Raw genomic sequence first — 18,527 nt, forward strand, 5'->3', positions numbered from 1 at the left:
TAGAATGGAATTGCTTTGAAAACATAGGAAGAGAGGCAAAACCTCGACAATGATGCACTTGGGCAAAAAGGGCGTATGCATTTTTTCCTGAATATATACAGGAAAAAACGCACACGCACTTTTTTGCCAACCAAGCAAGCTTGCAAAGGAAATCTGCACTACAATGAAGTCTCACTTACCCCGGTCAAAAGGGCCATCTGAAAAAAGTGTAAAATCCACAAAAGCAGGACAGGCCATGGAGAACTTGGAGCCTTATTATGCAGATGGGCGGGATGTAAATTGCCAACAGCCACTCTGTAGAAGTGTATGGTGTTTCCTGAAATATCTAAAAAACAAAGCAACAGAGCCTAGGGCACTTCCACTTATGGTCCTATAGCTTAGGGAAATTAAAATCAAAAAGACACAGTCACCCCAAATGTTGGGACGGCTCTGTTTACAAGAACCTAGTTTACGGTACAAGTTCAATATCACAGAAAGTGAAAAATGGATAAAGAAGTTGTGGTACTTACGTACAATGTAATATCACTCAGCAATGAAATCTATGTCATGAGTCCCGTAGCAGCATAATGAGTGGATTCAGGTATGATGATTCTAACTGAAATAAGTCACACAGAAAAAGAAACATCATAAGATATCACTAACAAACGAAATGTAAACTTGGCTACAGAGGAACTGAATTACAGAACAGAACAGGGTCTCAAATTTATAAAACCAACTTATGCTTGCTTAAGGGGAAAGGTGAGTTGGGGTGCTGCATAAAACCAGAGATTGAAATGAGCACAGATGACGTTCCCTAAGCCAAATATGAAATAGACAAGAGCTATTCCTTGCTCAACGAAATGGACTCAACACCCCATATTAAACGCCTAAGAATGTACCTGACTAGTAAGTATCTTAAAACCTAGGGATTCCTATGACTCCGAAAGAGAATCAAGCGTGTGTTCAGGGCCATAAACGCAGCAGTGATAGGACTGCAGAGGTTCAGTGAGCAAATGAAGACCCTTTGAAGTTATATTGCATGGTACCCATTCCACGGGTATCAACTCTCCAGGTTTAAGGTACTCTTCCTTCAGCTAAAACATGCATGTGGAACCCAGAGTATGATCAACCATGTGATCGGGAGACATGTTCAAGTATGTCTCAGTTTTCGTCCCCTGGTACTCGGGTGCAACATTCCAGACGCTTTACTAACACTCTCCCGACTGGGAGAGTCAGTGCCTTTAACCTCCTGTTTGGCCCAGTTTGCAATTTCTGCGGAAGATGAACAGGAATAGGGAGAACCAATGAGAGACTAGCTGGAGGTGTCTGGACAGGCAAATTTAACTCTCATTTCCCACCAGGAAGAGGAATTAACTAAAGGCTCAGCGTGCCGTGCCGAATCCAGATTAGGGCCGGAGGCAATGCTGCGGTGTTGCGGGCAGCTCACAAGCAAGCGAGTTGAAGAAAGGAGCTCAGGGGCACTATAATTCACAAACCTGCAGAGTTATAAATGACAGCTATCGTCCAAAAATATACTGAAGTAAGGCTGCCAAGAAGACTTGAAAGCGGTGCAGTATTGCAGGAAACTGATTTCAGGAGGTAGACTGGAATTGCATTTAAAGCATAGGAAAAGAGGCAGAACGTCGACAATGATGCACTTGGCCAAAAAGGGCATATGCATTTTTTCCTGAATATATTCAGGAAAAAACGCATACACCCTTCTTGGCCAACCAAGCAAGCTTGCAAAGAAATCTGCACTACAATGAAGTCTCCCTTCCCCCCGATCAAAAGGGCTATCTGAAAAACGTGTAAAATCCAGAAAGGCAGGACAGGCCATGGAGAACTGGGAGCCTTGTTATGCTGATGGGCGGGATGTAAATTGCCAACAGCCACTCGGGAGAAGTGTATGGTGTTTCCTGAAACACCTAAAAAACAAAGCAACAGAGCCTAGGGTACTTCCACTTATGGTCCTATAGCTTAGGGAAATTAAAATCAAAAAGACACAGTGACCCCAAATTTTGGGACGGCTCTGTTTACAAGAACCTCGTTTACGGTACAAGTTCAATATCGCAGAAAGTGAAAAATGGATAAAGAAATTGTGGTACTTACGTACAATGCAATATCACTCAGCAATGAAATCTATGTCTTCAGGCCCGTAGCAGCATAATGAGTGGATTCAGGTATGATGATTCTAACTGAAATAAGTCACAGAGAAAAAGAAACATCATAAGTTATCACTAAAACATGGAATGTAAACTTGGCTACACAGGAACTGAATTACAAAACAGAACAGGGTCTCAAATTCAGAAAACCAACTAATGCTTACTTAAGGGGAAAGGTGAGTAGTGGTGCTGCATAAAACCAGATTTTGAAATGAGCACAGATAAAGTTCTCGAAGCCAAATATGTAATAGACAAGAGCTACTCCTTGCTCAACGAAATGGACTCAACACCCCATATTAAACGCCTAAGAATGTACCTGACTAGTAAGTATCTTAAAACCTATGGATTGCTATGTCTCCGAAAGAGAATCAAGCGTGTGTACAGGGGCATAAACACAGCAGTGATAGAATTAGAGAGGTTCGGTGAGCAAATGAAGACCCTTTGAAGTCATATTGCATGGTACCCATTACATGGGTCTCAACTCTCCAGGTTTAAGGTATTCTTCCTTCAGCTAAAACATGGATGTGGAACCCAGAGTATGATCAACCATGTGATCGGGAGACGTGTTCAAATATGTCTCAGTTCTCGGCCCCTGGTACTCGGGTGTAACATTCCAGTCGCTTTACTAACACTCTCCTGAATTGGAGAGTCAGTGCCTTTAACCTCCTGTTTGGCCCAGTTTGCAATTTCTGTGGAAGATGAACAGGAATAGGGAGAACCAATGAGAGACTAGCTGGAGGTGTGTGGACGGGCAAATTTAACTCTCATTTCCCACCAGGAAGAGGAATTAACCAAAGTCTCAGCGTGCCGTGCCGGAACCAGATTAGGGCCTGAAGCAATCCTGCGGTGTTGCGGCCAGCTCACAAGAAAGCGAGTTGAGGAAAGGAGCTCAAGGGCACTGTAATTCACAAACCTGCAGAGTTATAAATGACAGCTATCGTCCAAAAATATACTGAAGTAAGGCTGCCAAGAGGATTTCAAAGCAGGGCAGAATTGCAGGAAACCGATTTCAGGAGGTAGAATGGAATTGCATTGAAAATATAGGAAGAGAGGAAGAACCCCCACAAAGATGCACTTGGGCAAAAAGGGCGTATGCATTTTTTCCTGAATATATACAGGAAAAAACGCATACGCACTTTTTGGCCAACCGAGCAAGCTTGCAAAGAAATCTGCACTACAATGAAGTCTCACCTCCCACCGGTCAAAAGGGCCATATAAAAAATGTGTGAAATCCAGAAAGGCAGGACAGGCCATGGAGAACTGGGAGCCTTGTTATGCTGATGGGCAGGATGTAAATTGCAAACAGACACTCTGGAGAAGTGTATGGTGTTTCCTGAAACATCTAAAAAACAAAGCAACAGAGCCTAGGGCACTTCCACTTATGGCCCTATAGCTTAGGGAAATTAAAATCAAAAAGACATAGTCATCCCAAAGGTGACTGACAGCTTGGGACGGCTCTCTTTACAAGAACCTAGTTTACGGTACAAATTCAATATCACAGAAAGTGAAAAATGGATAAAGAAGTTGTGCTACATACGTACAATGCAATATCACTCAGCAAAGAAATCTATGTCATCAGGGCCGTAACAGCATAATGAGTGGATTCAGGTATGATGATTCTAACTGAAATAAGTCACACAGAAAAAGAAACATCATAAGATATCACTAACACACGGAATGTAAACTTGGCTACACAGGAACTGACTTACAGAACAGAACAGGGACTCAAATTTAGAAAACCAACTTATGCTTGCTTAAGGGGAAAGGTGAGTTGGGGAGCGGCATAAAACCAGAGATTGAAATGAGCACAGATAAAGTTCCCTAAGCCAAATATGTAATAGACCAGAGCTACTCCTTGCTCAACGAAATGGACTCAACACCCCATATTAAACGCCTAAGAATGTACCTGACTAGTAAGTATCTAAAAACCTAGGGATTGCTATGTCTCCGAAAGAGAATCAAGCATGTGTACAGGGGCATAAACGCAGCAGTGATAGGATTGGAGAGGTTCGGTGAGCAAATGAAGACCCTTTGAAGTCATATTGCATGGTACCCATTCCATGGGACTCAACTCTCCAGGTTTAAGGGATTCTTCCTTCAGCTAAAACATGCATGTGGAACCCAGAGTATGATTAACCGTGTGATCGGGACACATGTTCAAATATATCTCAGTTTCCGTCCCCTGGAACTCGGGTGCAACATTCCAGATGCTTTACTAACACTCTCCCGACTTGGAGAGTCAGTGCCTTTAACCTCATATTTGGCCCAGTTTGCAATCTCTGCGGAAGATGAACAGGAGTAGGGAGAGCCAATGAGAGACTAGCTGGAGGTGTCTGGACGGGCAAATTTAACTCTCATTTCCCACCAGGAAGAGGAATTATCCAAAGGCTCAGCGTGCCGTGCCAGAACCAGATTAGCGCCTGAAGCAATCCTGCGGAGTTGCGGCCAGCTCACAGGAAAGTGAGTTGAAGAAAGGAGCTCAGGGGCACTGTAATTCACAAACCTGCACGGTTATAAATGACAGCTATCATCCAAAAATATACTGAAGTAACGCTACCAAGAGGACTTGAAAGCGGGGCACAATTGCAGGAAACCGATTTCAGGAGGTAGACTGGAATTGCATTTAAAGCATAGGAAAAGAGGCAGAACGTCATCAATGATGCACTTTGCCAAAAAGGGCGAAGGCGTTTTTTCCTGAATATATTCAGAAAAAACGGATATGCCCTTTTTGGCCAACCAAGCAAGCTTGCTAAGGAAATCTGCACTACAATGAAGTCTCACTTCCCCCCGGTCAAAAGGGCCATCTGAAAAAAGTGTAAAATCCAGAAAGACAGGACAGGCCATGGAGAACTGAGAGCCTTGTTATGCTGATGGGCTGGATGTAAATTGCCAACAGCCACTCGGGAGAAGTGTATTTGTTGCCTGAAACATCTAAAAATCAAAGCAACAGAGCTTAGGGCACTTCCACTTATGGTCCTATAACTCAGGGAAATTAAAATCAAAAAGACACAGCCACCCCAAAGTTGGGACGGCTGTGTTTACAAGAACCTCGTTTACGGTACAAGTTCAATATCACAGAAAGTGAAAAATGGATAAAGAATTTGTGGTACTTACGTACAATGCAATATCACTCAGCAATGAAATCTATGTCATCAGGCCTGTAGCAGAATAATGAGTGGATTCAGGTATGATGATTCTAACTGAAATAAGTCACACAGAAAAAGAAACATCTTAAGATATCACTAATACACGGAATGTAAACTTGGCTACACAGGAACTGAATTCCAAACAGAACAGGGTCTCAATTTGAGAAAACCAACTTATGCTTGCTTAAGGGGAAAGGTGAGTTGGGGTGCTGCATAAAAGCAGAGATTGAAATGAGCACAGATAAAGTTCCTTAAGCCAAATATGGAATAGACAAGAGCTACTCCTTGCTCAATGAAATGGACTCAACACCCCGTATTGAACGCCTAGGAATGTACCTGACTAGTAAGTATCTTAAAACCTATGGATTGCTATGTCTCCGAAACAGAATAAAGCGTGTGTACAGGGGCATAAATGTAGCAGTGATAGGATTGGAGAGGTTTGGTGAGCAAATGAAGACCCTTTGAAGCCATATTGCATGGTACCCATTCCACGGGTCTCAAATCTACAGGTTTAAGGTATTCTTCCTTCAGCTAAAACATGCATGTGGAACCCAGAGTATGATCAACCGTGTGATCGGGAGACGTGTTCAAATATGTCTCAGTTTTCCTCCCCCGGTACTCGGGAGTAACATTCCAGACACTTTACTAACCGTCTCCCGACTTGGAGAGTCAGTGACTTTAACCTCCTGTTTGGCCCAGTTTGCAATTTCTGCGGAAGATGGACAGGAATAGGGAGAACCAATGAGAGACTAGCTGGAGGTGTCTGGACGGTCAAATTTAACTCTCATTTCCCACCAGGAAGAGGAATTAACCAAAGGCTCAGCGTGCTGTGCCGGAACCAGATTAGGGCCTGAAGCAATCCTGCGGTGTTGCGGCCAGCTCACAAGAAAGCGAGTTGAAGAAAGGAGCTCAGGGGTAATGTAATTCACAAACCTGCAGAGTTATAAATGACAGCTATCGTCCAAAAATATACTGAAGTAAGGCTGCCAACAGGACTTGAATGCGGGACAGAATTGGAGGAAACCGATTTCAGGAGGTAGACTGGAATTGCATTTAAAGCATAGGAAAAGAGGCAGAACGTCGACAATGATGCACTTTGCCAAAAAGAGCGTATGCGTTTTTTCCTGAATATATTCATGAAAAAACGCATACGCACTTTTTGGCCAACCAAGCAACCTTGCAAAGGAAATCTGCACTACAATGAAGTCTCACTTCCCCCCGGTCAAAAGGGCCATCTGAAAAAAGTGTAAATCCAGAAAGGCAGGACAGGCCATGGAGAACTGGGAGCCTTGTTATGCTGATGGGCCGGATATAAATTGCCAACAGCCACTCGGGAGAAGTGTATTGTGTTTCCTGAAACACCTAAAAAACAAAGCAACGGAGCCTAGGGCACTTCCACTTACTGTCCTATAGCTTAGGGAAATTAAAATCAAAACGACACAGCCACCCCAAAGTTTGGGACGGCTGTGTTTACAAGAACCTCGTTTACGGTACAAGTTCAATATTGCAGAAAGTGAAAAATGGATAAAGAAGTTGTGGTACTTACGTACAATGCAATATCACTCAGCAATTAAATCTATGTCATCAGGCCCGTAGCAGCATAATGAGTGGATTCAGGTATGATGATTCTAACTGAAATAAGTCACACAGAGAAAGAAACATTATAAGATATCACTAGTACACGGAATGTAAACTTGGCTACACAGGAACTGAATTACAAAACAGAACAGGGTCTCAAATTTAGAAAACCAACTTATGCTTGCTTAAGGGGAAAGGTGAGTTGGGGTGCTGCATAAAAGCAGAGATTGAAATGAGCACAGATAAAGTTCCTTAAGGCAAATATGGAATAGACAAGAGCTACTCCTTGCTCAACGAAATGGACTCAACACCCCATATTAAATGCCGAAGAATGTACCTGACTAGTAAGTATCTTAAAACCTATGGATTGCTATGTCTCCGAAAGAAAAGCAAACGTGTGTACAGGGGCATAAACGCAGCAGTGATAACATTGGAGAGGTTCGGTGAGCAAATGAAGACCCTTTGAAGTCATATTGCATGGTACCCATTCCACGGGTTTCAACTCTCCAGGTTTAAGGTATTTTTCCTTCAGCTAAAACATGCATGTGGAACCCAGAGTATGATCAACCGTGTGATCGGGACACATGTTCAAATATGTCTCAGTTTTCGTCCCCTGGTACTCAGGTACAACATTCCAGACGCTTTACTAACACTCTCCCGACTTGGAGAGTCAGTGCCTTTAACCTCCTCTTTGGCCCAGTTTGCAATTTCTGCGGAAGATGAACAGGAATAGGGAGAACCAATGAGAGACTAGCTGGAGGTGCGTGGACGGGCAAATTTAACTCTCATTTCACACCAGGAAGAGGAATTAACCAAATGCTCAGCGTGCTGTGACGGAACCAGATTAGGGACTGAAGCAATCCAGCAGTGTTGCGGCCAGCTCACAGGAAAGCGAGTTGAAGAAAGGAGCTCAGGGGCACTGTAATTCACAAACCTGCAGAGTTATAAATGACAGCTATCGTCCAAAATTATACTGAAGTAAGGCTGCCAAGAGGACTTGAAAGCGGGGCAGAATTGCAGGAAACCGATTTCAGGAGGTAGACTGGAATTGCATTTAAAGCATAGGAAAAGAGGCAGAACGTCGACATTGATGCACTTGGCCAAAAAGGGCGTATGCGTTTTTTCCTGAATATATTCAGGAAAAAACGCATACGCACTTTTTGGCAAACCAAGCAAGCTTGCAAAGGAAATCTGCACTACAATGAAGTCTCACTTACCCCCGGTCTAAAGGGCCATCTATAAAATGTGTAAAATCCAGAAAGGCAGGACAGGCCATGGAGAACTGGGAGCCTTGTTATGCTGATGGGCGGGATGTAAATTGCCAACAGCCACTCGGGAGAAGTGTATGGTGTTTCCTGAAACACCTAAAAAACAAAGCAACAGAGCCTAGGGCACTTCCACTTATGGTCCTATAGCTTAGGGAAATTAAAATCAAAAAGACACAGCCACCCCAAAGTTTGGGACGGCTCTGTTTACAAGAACCTCATTTACGGTACAAGTTCAATATCGCAGAAAGTGAAAAATGGATAAAGAAGTTGTGGTACTTACGTACAATGCAATATCACTCAGCAATGAAATCTATGTCATCAGGCCCGTAGCAGCATAATGAGTGGATTCAAGTATGATGATTCTAACTGAAATAAGTCACACAGAAAAAGAAACATCATAAGATATCACTAATACACGGAATGTAAACTTGGCTACACAGGAACTGAATTCCAAAACAGAACAGGGTCTCAAATTGAGAAAACCAACTTATGCTTGCTTAAGGGGAAAGGTGAGTTGGGGTGCTGCATAAAACCAGAGATTGAAATGAGCACAGATAAAGTTCCTTAAGCCAAATATGGAATAGACAAGAGCTACTCCTTGCTCAACGAAATGGACTCAACACCCCATATTAAACGCCTAAGAATGTACCTGACTAGTAAGTATCTTAAAACCTAGGGATTGCTATGTCTCTGAAAGAGAATCAAGCGTGTGTACAGGGGCATAAACACAGCAGTTATAGGATTGGACAGGTTCGGTGAGCAAATGAAGACCCTTTCAATTCATATTGCATGGTACCCATTCCACGGGTCTCAACTCTCTAGGTTTAAGGTATTCTTCCTTCACCTAAAAGATGCATGTGGAACCCAGAGTATTATCAACCATGTGATTGGGAGACGTGTTTCAATATGTCTGAGTTTTCGTCCCCTGGTACTCGGGTGCAACATTCCAGACGCTTTACTAACACTCTCCCGACTTGGAGAGTCAGCGCCTTTAACCTCCTCTTTGGCCCAGTTTGCAATTTTTGTGGAAGATGAACAGGAAAGGGAGAACCAATGAGAGACTAGCTGGAGGTGTCTGGACGGGCAAATTTAACTCTCATTTCCCACCAGGAAGAGGAATTAACCAAAGGCTCAGCGTGCCGTGGCAGAACCAGATTAGAGCCTGAAGAAGTCCTGAGGAGTTGCGGGCAGCTCACAAGAAAGCGAGTTGAAGAAAGGAGCTCAGAGGCACTGTAATTCACAAACCTGCAGAGTTATAAATGACAGCTATCGTCCAAAAATATACTGAAGTAAGGCTGCCAAGAGGACTTCAAAGCGGTGCAGAATTGCAGTAAACCGATTGCAGGAGGTAGACTGGAATTGCATTTAAAGCATAGGAAAAGGGGCAGAACGTTGACAATGATGCACTTGACCAAAAAGGGCATATGCGTTTTTTCCTGAATATATTCAGGAAAAAACGCATATGCACTTTTTGGCCAACCAAGCAAGCTTGCAAAGGAAATCTGCACTATAATGAAGTCTCACTTCCCCCTGGTCAAAAGGGCCATCTGAAAAAAGTGTAAAATCCAGAAAGGCAGGACAGGCCATGGAGAACTGGGAGCCTTGTTATGCTGATGGGCGGGATGTAAATTGCCAACAGCCACTGGGGAGAAGTGTATGGTGTTTCCTGAAACACCTAAAAAACAAAGCAACAGAGCATACGGCACTTCCACTTATGGTCCTATAGCTTAGGGAAATTAAAATCAAAAACACACAGCCACCCCAATGTTTGGGACGGCTCTGTTTACAAGAACCTCGTTTACGGTACAAGTTCAATATCGCAGAAAGTGAAAAATGGATAAAGAAGTTGTGGTACTTACGTACAATGCAATATCACTCAGCAATGAAATCTATGTCATCAGGCCCATAACAGCATAATGAGTGGATTCAGGTATGATGATTCTAACTGAAATAAGTCACACAGAAAAAGAAACATCATAAGATATCACTAATACACGGAATGTAAACTTCGCCACACAGAACTGAATTCCAAAACAGAACAGGGTCTCAAATTGAGAAAACCAACTTATGCTTGCTTAAGGGGAAAGGTGAGTTGGGGTGCTGCATAAAACCAGAGATTGAAATGAGCACAGATAAAGTTCCTTAAGCCAAATATGGAATAGACAAGAGCTACTCCTTGCTCAACGAAATGGACTCAACACCCCATATTAAACGCCTGAGAATGTACCTGACTCGTAAGTATCTTAAATCCTATGGATGTCTATGTCTCCAAAAGAGAATCAAGCGTGTGTACAGGGTCATAAACGCAGCAGTGATAACATTGGAGAGGTTCGGTGAGCAAATGAAGACCCTTTGAAGTCATATTGCATGGTACCCATTCCACGGGTCTCAACTCTCAAGGTTTAAGTTATTCTTCCTTCAGCTAAAACATGCATGTGGAACCCAGAGTATGATCAACCGTGTGATCCGGAGACATGTTCAAATATGTCTCAGTTTTCGTCCCCTGGTACTCGGGTGCAACATTCCAGACGCTTTACTAACACTCTCCCGACTTGGAGAGTCAGTGCCTTTAACATCCTCTTTGGCCCAGTTTGCAATTTCTGCGGAAGATGAACAGGAATAGGGAGAACCAATGAGAGACTAGGTGGAGGTGTGTGGACGGGCAAATTTAACTCTCATTTCCCACCAGGAAGAGGAATTAACCAAAGTCTCAGCGTGCCGTGCCGGAACCAGATTAGGGCCTGAAGCAATCCTGCGGTGTTGCGGCCAGCTCACAAGAAAGCCAGTTGAAGAAAGGAGCTCAGGTGCACTGTAATTCACAAACCTGCAGAGTTATAAATGACATCTATCGTCCAAAAATATACTGAAGTAAGGCTCACAAGAGGACTTGAAACCTAGGCAGAATTGCAGGAAACCGATTTCAGGACGTAGAATGGAATTGCTTTGAAAACATAGGAAGAGAGGCAAAACCTCGACAATGATGCACTTGGGCAAAAAGGGCGTATGCATTTTTTCCTGAATATATACAGGAAAAAACGCACACGCACTTTTTTGCCAACCAAGCAAGCTTGCAAAGGAAATCTGCACTACAATGAAGTCTCACTTACCCCGGTCAAAAGGGCCATCTGAAAAAAGTGTAAAATCCACAAAGGCAGGACAGGCCATGGAGAACTTGGAGCCTTATTATGCAGATGGGCGGGATGTAAATTGCCAACAGCCACTCTGTAGAAGTGTATGGTGTTTCCTGAAATATCTAAAAAACAAAGCAACAGAGCCTAGGGCACTTCCACTTATGGTCCTATAGCTTAGGGAAATTAAAATCAAAAAGACACAGTCACCCCAAATGTTGGGACGGCTCTGTTTACAAGAACCTAGTTTACGGTACAAGTTCAATATCACAAAAGGGAAAAATGGATAAAGAAGTTGTGGTACTTACGTACAATGTAATATCACTCAGCAATGAAATCTATGTCATGAGTCCCGTAGCAGCATAATGAGTGGATTCAGGTATGATGATTCTAACTGAAATAAGTCACACAGAAAAAGAAACATCATAAGATATCACTAACAAACGAAATGTAAACTTGGCTACAGAGGAACTGAATTACAGAACAGAACAGGGTCTCAAATTTATAAAACCAACTTATGCTTGCTTAAGGGGAAAGGTGAGTTGGGGTGCTGCATAAAACCAGAGATTGAAATGAGCACAGATGAAGTTCCCTAAGCCAAATATGAAATAGACAAGAGCTATTCCTTGCTCAACGAAATGGACTCAACACCCCATATTAAACGCCTAAGAATGTACCTGACTAGTAAGTATCTTAAAACCTAGGGATTCCTATGACTCCGAAAGAGAATCAAGCGTGTGTTCAGGGCCATAAACGCAGCAGTGATAGGACTGCAGAGGTTCAGTGAGCAAATGAAGACCCTTTGAAGTTATATTGCATGGTACCCATTCCACGGGTATCAACTCTCCAGGTTTAAGGTACTCTTCCTTCAGCTAAAACATGCATGTGGAACCCAGAGTATGATCAACCATGTGATCGGGAGACATGTTCAAATATGTCTCAGTTTTCGTCCCCTGGTACTCGGGTGCAACATTCCAGACGCTTTACTAACACTCTCCCGACTTGGAGAGTCAGTGCCTTTAACCTCCTGTTTGGCCCAGTTTGCAATTTCTGCGGAAGATGAACAGGAATAGGGAGAACCAATGAGAGACTAGCTGGAGGTGTCTGGACAGGCAAATTTAACTCTCATTTCCCACCAGGAAGAGGAATTAACTAAAGGCTCAGCGTGCCGTGCCGAATCCAGATTAGGGCCGGAGGCAATGCTGCGGTGTTGCGGGCAGCTCACAAGCAAGCGAGTTGAAGAAAGGAGCTCAGGGGCACTATAATTCACAAACCTGCAGAGTTATAAATGACAGCTATCGTCCAAAAATATACTGAAGTAAGGCTGCCAAGAAGACTTGAAAGCGGTGCAGTATTGCAGGAAACTGATTTCAGGAGGTAGACTGGAATTGCATTTAAAGCATAGGAAAAGAGGCAGAACGTCGACAATGATGCACTTGGCCAAAAAGGGCATATGCATTTTTTCCTGAATATATTCAGGAAAAAACGCATACACCCTTCTTGGCCAACCAAGCAAGCTTGCAAAGAAATCTGCACTACAATGAAGTCTCCCTTCCCCCCGATCAAAAGGGCTATCTGAAAAACGTGTAAAATCCAGAAAGGCAGGACAGGCCATGGAGAACTGGGAGCCTTGTTATGCTGATGGGCGGGATGTAAATTGCCAACAGCCACTCGGGAGAAGTGTATGGTGTTTCCTGAAACACCTAAAAAACAAAGCAACAGAGCCTAGGGTACTTCCACTTATGGTCCTATAGCTTAGGGAAATTAAAATCAAAAAGACACAGTGACCCCAAATTTTGGGACGGCTCTGTTTACAAGAACCTCGTTTACGGTACAAGTTCAATATCGCAGAAAGTGAAAAATGGATAAAGAAATTGTGGTACTTACGTACAATGCAATATCACTCAGCAATGAAATCTATGTCTTCAGGCCCGTAGCAGCATAATGAGTGGATTCAGGTATGATGATTCTAACTGAAATAAGTCACAGAGAAAAAGAAACATCATAAGTTATCACTAAAACATGGAATGTAAACTTGGCTACACAGGAACTGAATTACAAAACAGAACAGGGTCTCAAATTCAGAAAACCAACTAATGCTTACTTAAGGGGAAAGGTGAGTAGTGGTGCTGCATAAAACCAGATTTTGAAATGAGCACAGATAAAGTTCTCGAAGCCAAATATGTAATAGACAAGAGCTACTCCTTGCTCAACGAAATGGACTCAACACCCCATATTAAACGCCTAAGAATGTACCTGACTAGTAAGTATCTTAAAACCTATGGATTGCTATGTCTCCGAAAGAGAATCAAGCGTGTGTACAGGGGCATAAACACAGCAGTGATAGAATTAGAGAGGTTCGGTGAGCAAATGAAGACCCTTTGAAGTCATATTGCATGGTACCCATTACATGGGTCTCAACTCTCCAGGTTTAAGGTATTCTTCCTTCAGCTAAAACATGGATGTGGAACCCAGAGTATGATCAACCATGTGATCGGGAGACGTGTTCAAATATGTCTCAGTTCTCGGCCCCTGGTACTCGGGTGTAACATTCCAGTCGCTTTACTAACACTCTCCTGAATTGGAGAGTCAGTGCCTTTAACCTCCTGTTTGGCCCAGTTTGCAATTTCTGTGGAAGATGAACAGGAATAGGGAGAACCAATGAGAGACTAGCTGGAGGTGTGTGGACGGGCAAATTTAACTCTCATTTCCCACCAGGAAGAGGAATTAACCAAAGTCTCAGCGTGCCGTGCCGGAACCAGATTAGGGCCTGAAGCAATCCTGCGGTGTTGCGGCCAGCTCACAAGAAAGCGAGTTGAGGAAAGGAGCTCAAGGGCACTGTAATTCACAAACCTGCAGAGTTATAAATGACAGCTATCGTCCAAAAATATACTGAAGTAAGGCTGCCAAGAGGATTTCAAAGCGGGGCAGAATTGCAGGAAACCGATTTCAGGAGGTAGAATGGAATTGCATTGAAAATATAGGAAGAGAGGAAGAACCTCCACAAAGATGCACTTGGGCAAAAAGGGCATATGCATTTTTTCCTGAATATATACAGGAAAAAACGCATACGCACTTTTTGGCCAACCGAGCAAGCTTGCAAAGAAATCTGCACTACAATGAAGTCTCACCTCCCACCGGTCAAAAGGGCCATATAAAAAATGTGTGAAATCCAGAAAGGCAGGACAGGCCATGGAGAACTGGGAGCCTTGTTATGCTGATGGGCAGGATGTAAATTGCAAACAGACACTCTGGAGAAGTGTATGGTGTTTCCTGAAACATCTAAAAAACAAAGCAACAGAGCCTAGGGCACTTCCACTTATGGCCCTATAGCTTAGGGAAATTAAAATCAAAAAGACATAGTCATCCCAAAGGTGACTGACAGCTTGGGACGGCTCTCTTTACAAGAACCTAGTTTACGGTACAAATTCAATATCACAGAAAGTGAAAAATGGATAAAGAAGTTGTGCTACATACGTACAATGCAATATCACTCAGCAAAGAAATCTATGTCATCAGGGCCGTAACAGCATAATGAGTGGATTCAGGTATGATGATTCTAACTGAAATAAGTCACACAGAAAAAGAAACATCATAAGATATCACTAACACACGGAATGTAAACTTGGCTACACAGGAACTGACTTACAGAACAGAACAGGGACTCAAATTTAGAAAACCAACTTATGCTTGCTTAAGGGGAAAGGTGAGTTGGGGAGCGGCATAAAACCAGAGATTGAAATGAGCACAGATAAAGTTCCCTAAGCCAAATATGTAATAGACCAGAGCTACTCCTTGCTCAACGAAATGGACTCAACACCCCATATTAAACGCCTAAGAATGTACCTGACTAGTAAGTATCTAAAAACCTAGGGATTGCTATGTCTCCAAAAGAGAATCAAGCATGTGTACAGGGGCATAAACGCAGCAGTGATAGGATTGGAGAGGTTCGGTGAGCAAATGAAGACCCTTTGAAGTCATATTGCATGGTACCCATTCCATGGGACTCAACTCTCCAGGTTTAAGGGATTCTTCCTTCAGCTAAAACATGCATGTGGAACCCAGAGTATGATTAACCGTGTGATCGGGACACATGTTCAAATATATCTCAGTTTCCGTCCCCTGGAACTCGGGTGCAACATTCCAGATGCTTTACTAACACTCTCCCGACTTGGAGAGTCAGTGCCTTTAACCTCATATTTGGCCCAGTTTGCAATCTCTGCGGAAGATGAACAGGAGTAGGGAGAGCCAATGAGAGACTAGCTGGAGGTGTCTGGACGGGCAAATTTAACTCTCATTTCCCACCAGGAAGAGGAATTATCCAAAGGCTCAGCGTGCCGTGCCAGAACCAGATTAGCGCCTGAAGCAATCCTGCGGAGTTGCGGCCAGCTCACAGGAAAGTGAGTTGAAGAAAGGAGCTCAGGGGCACTGTAATTCACAAACCTGCACGGTTATAAATGACAGCTATCATCCAAAAATATACTGAAGTAACGCTACCAAGAGGACTTGAAAGCGGGGCACAATTGCAGGAAACCGATTTCAGGAGGTAGACTGGAATTACATTTAAAGCATAGGAAAAGAGGCAGAACGTCATCAATGATGCACTTTGCCAAAAAGGGCGAAGGCGTTTTTTCCTGAATATATTCAGAAAAAACGGATATGCCCTTTTTGGCCAACCAAGCAAGCTTGCTAAGGAAATCTGCACTACAATGAAGTCTCACTTCCCCCCGGTCAAAAGGGCCATCTGAAAAAAGTGTAAAATCCAGAAAGACAGGACAGGCCATGGAGAACTGAGAGCCTTGTTATGCTGATGGGCTGGATGTAAATTGCCAACAGCCACTCGGGAGAAGTGTATTTGTTGCCTGAAACATCTAAAAATCAAAGCAACAGAGCTTAGGGCACTTCCACTTATGGTCCTATAACTCAGGGAAATTAAAATCAAAAAGACACAGCCACCCCAAAGTTGGGACGGCTGTGTTTACAAGAACCTCGTTTACGGTACAAGTTCAATATCACAGAAAGTGAAAAATGGATAAAGAATTTGTGGTACTTACGTACAATGCAATATCACTCAGCAATGAAATCTATGTCATCAGGCCTGTAGCAGAATAATGAGTGGATTCAGGTATGATGATTCTAACTGAAATAAGTCACACAGAAAAAGAAACATCTTAAGATATCACTAATACACGGAATGTAAACTTGGCTACACAGGAACTGAATTCCAAACAGAACAGGGTCTCAATTTGAGAAAACCAACTTATGCTTGCTTAAGGGGAAAGGTGAGTTGGGGTGCTGCATAAAAGCAGAGATTGAAATGAGCACAGATAAAGTTCCTTAAGCCAAATATGGAATAGACAAGAGCTACTCCTTGCTCAATGAAATGGACTCAACACCCCGTATTGAACGCCTAGGAATTTACCTGACTAGTAAGTATCTTAAAACCTATGGATTGCTATGTCTCCGAAACAGAATAAAGCGTGTGTACAGGGGCATAAATGTAGCAGTGATAGGATTGGAGAGGTTTGGTGAGCAAATGAAGACCCTTTGAAGCCATATTGCATGGTACCCATTCCACGGGTCTCAAATCTACAGGTTTAAGGTATTCTTCCTTCAGCTAAAACATGCATGTGGAACCCAGAGTATGATCAACCGTGTGATCGGGAGACGTGTTCAAATATGTCTCAGTTTTCCTCCCCCGGTACTCGGGAGTAACATTCCAGACACTTTACTAACCGTCTCCCGACTTGGAGAGTCAGTGACTTTAACCTCCTGTTTGGCCCAGTTTGCAATTTCTGCGGAAGATGGACAGGAATAGGGAGAACCAATGAGAGACTAGCTGGAGGTGTCTGGACGGTCAAATTTAACTCTCATTTCCCACCAGGAAGAGGAATTAACCAAAGGCTCAGCGTGCTGTGCCGGAACCAGATTAGGGCCTGAAGCAATCCTGCGGTGTTGCGGCCAGCTCACAAGAAAGCGAGTTGAAGAAAGGAGCTCAGGGGTAATGTAATTCACAAACCTGCAGAGTTATAAATGACAGCTATCGTCCAAAAATATACTGAAGTAAGGCTGCCAACAGGACTTGAATGCGGGACAGAATTGGAGGAAACCGATTTCAGGAGGTAGACTGGAATTGCATTTAAAGCATAGGAAAAGAGGCAGAACGTCGACAATGATGCACTTTGCCAAAAAGAGCGTATGCGTTTTTTCCTGAATATATTCATGAAAAAACGCATACGCACTTTTTGGCCAACCAAGCAACCTTGCAAAGGAAATCTGCACTACAATGAAGTCTCACTTCCCCCCGGTCAAAAGGGCCATCTGAAAAAAGTGTAAATCCAGAAAGGCAGGACAGGCCATGGAGAACTGGGAGCCTTGTTATGCTGATGGGCCGGATGTAAATTGCCAACAGCCACTCGGGAGAAGTGTATTGTGTTTCCTGAAACACCTAAAAAACAAAGCAACGGAGCCTAGGGCACTTCCACTTACTGTCCTATAGCTTAGGGAAATTAAAATCAAAACGACACAGCCACCCCAAAGTTTGGGACGGCTGTGTTTACAAGAACCTCGTTTACGGTACAAGTTCAATATTGCAGAAAGTGAAAAATGGATAAAGAAGTTGTGGTACTTACGTACAATGCAATATCACTCAGCAATTAAATCTATGTCATCAGGCCCGTAGCAGCATAATGAGTGGATTCAGGTATGATGATTCTAACTGAAATAAGTCACACAGAGAAAGAAACATTATAAGATATCACTAGTACACGGAATGTAAACTTGGCTACACAGGAACTGAATTACAAAACAGAACAGGGTCTCAAATTTAGAAAACCAACTTATGCTTGCTTAAGGGGAAAGGTGAGTTGGGGTGCTGCATAAAAGCAGAGATTGAAATGAGCACAGATAAAGTTCCTTAAGGCAAATATGGAATAGACAAGAGCTACTCCTTGCTCAACGAAATGGACTCAACACCCCATATTAAATGCCTAAGAATGTACCTGACTAGTAAGTATCTTAAAACCTATGGATTGCTATGTCTCCGAAAGAAAAGCAAACGTGTGTACAGGGGCATAAACGCAGCAGTGATAACATTGGAGAGGTTCGGTGAGCAAATGAAGACCCTTTGAAGTCATATTGCATGGTACCCATTCCACGGGTTTCAACTCTCCAGGTTTAAGGTATTTTTCCTTCAGCTAAAACATGCATGTGGAACCCAGAGTATGATCAACCGTGTGATCGGGACACATGTTCAAATATGTCTCA

General features: G+C 43.1%; 1 long non-coding RNA gene across 9 annotated transcripts in view; it reads left to right on the top strand.

Annotated features, from left to right (window-relative positions):
- LOC125965015 (uncharacterized) overlaps positions 1–18,527 on the top strand; it is a 482,945-nt gene that overhangs the window by 225,832 nt on the left and 238,586 nt on the right. For 3 of the 9 annotated variants that reach the window (XR_007478445.1, XR_007478442.1, XR_007478439.1), the window contains exon 2: positions 7,304–7,375. The exons of 3 other annotated variants lie outside the window; for them this stretch is intronic. This is a non-coding gene — a long non-coding RNA (uncharacterized LOC125965015). Of the gene's footprint in view, positions 1–7,303; positions 7,376–18,363; positions 18,436–18,527 lie in introns of all 9 variants that reach the window. 3 more of the 9 variants (XR_007478446.1, XR_007478443.1, XR_007478438.1) reach the window with 1 other exon arrangement.

The sequence above is a fragment of the Orcinus orca genome, chromosome 7, assembly GCF_937001465.1.
Source record: "Orcinus orca chromosome 7, mOrcOrc1.1, whole genome shotgun sequence".
NCBI lineage: Eukaryota > Metazoa > Chordata > Mammalia > Artiodactyla > Delphinidae > Orcinus > Orcinus orca.